Genomic DNA, 1,538 nt, shown 5'->3' on the forward strand with positions numbered 1-1,538 from the left:
CTCATCATGTTTTATATACGTAAAGTACCTCCGAAATACCTCTTTAAATTAACGTAACCCAACCTAGGGGCATGGCAAAAAAAAAAAAAAAAAAAAAAGCACCGTACATGAACGTATTTGCTTTCTTGGCAGAGATAGGGGAATGTCTAATTAGCTTTTTAAAGGTATTCATCTTTAAGATTCTGTAGCTGAATGGTATACAGTCGGTAGCTCTAATCTTAACCCTCTTCTGTAAGGACATAATTGCTGTTAGAGCGATTCGCAGCCCTATAAAGATGTAATAGCTATTCGTTATTTATTATTTAATTTTTCTTTTTTCTCATTTCGTTATTGCATGCCAGCGGAACTACTTTTGCGAACCAGTAACTTCTAGATAATTTTCCAGTATGAATACTTCTTCACAGTGAGTTATACTCTGATTTTGTAAATGATAATGGGTAGCAATAAGACAGGCCCGTGCCTAGAGTTTCTTTACGGGGGGTTCGTTTTTCCCAAAACTGGACCTTCTCTTCTATCGATGTCATTGCATATATAGGTATATACAAGATGAAATACTTTTAAATGTTATTTTAGTTATATTAAGAAGAAAAATTGGGTATGCGGTCAATGCCCTTCTTCCCGATGAGATGTTATTCAAAGCACTGACTTTGGTTAACAGAATTTTACTTATAATGTTGAAAGTTTGCACTGAAATTCAAGAATATTTCTTCAGTTTTATTGATTGATTCATTTATTATGTTAACGATAACATGCATATTACTTTATTTGTTATTATGTTATATACTTTAACTTAAATAAAAAAACAATAATTATTTATTACTTTGTAAGTACAGTTCAATGAAAAGGATCGTCACAGAAAATATGGACTTCTAGAATTTTGTGTGTGTGTGGGGGGTGGTCGTTCGACCACCCGACCCCCCCCCCTTTCGGTATGGGCCTGAAAGACCCAAGAAAGTAGCCACAGGCGCAAGTAACAATAAACAATACATTCCTTCGACGCTAAATATTCACTGCCCTTTTCCGACACGTTTATCTAAACTATGAATTCCATGACTGTTCAAGTGAAAGGTGACTCTACCCTGGGGCACAGGGAAGGAGAAGATCAAGGGTAAGGTCGCAGGGTCCAGAATTAGGTCACGTTTGGTGGCCTAAGGTAAAAACATGTAAATAAAAGAATTTTTCCTAAAAAAAAAAAAAAAAAAAAAAAAAAAACGTTCACCGCAATGTAAGATTCTTCGATGGGTTATTTGCTTAGTCTACGCAAATGTATTATGCAAGAGCTAAATCATACATAAGCACACACGCATACACACATATACATGTATATATTTGTATACACACATACGTATATATATATATATATATATATATATATATATATAAATATATATATATATATATATATATATATATATATATATATATATATATATATATATATATATATATATAAAATTTGTGTATAAACATACGTACATCCACATGCACTGTTATAAAGATGAAAAGAATAAAGGTTTCATCTTATATAACTCAACACC

This window comes from Macrobrachium nipponense, chromosome 33 (genome assembly GCF_015104395.2).
Source record: "Macrobrachium nipponense isolate FS-2020 chromosome 33, ASM1510439v2, whole genome shotgun sequence".
NCBI classification, from domain to species: Eukaryota; Metazoa; Arthropoda; class Malacostraca; order Decapoda; family Palaemonidae; genus Macrobrachium; species Macrobrachium nipponense.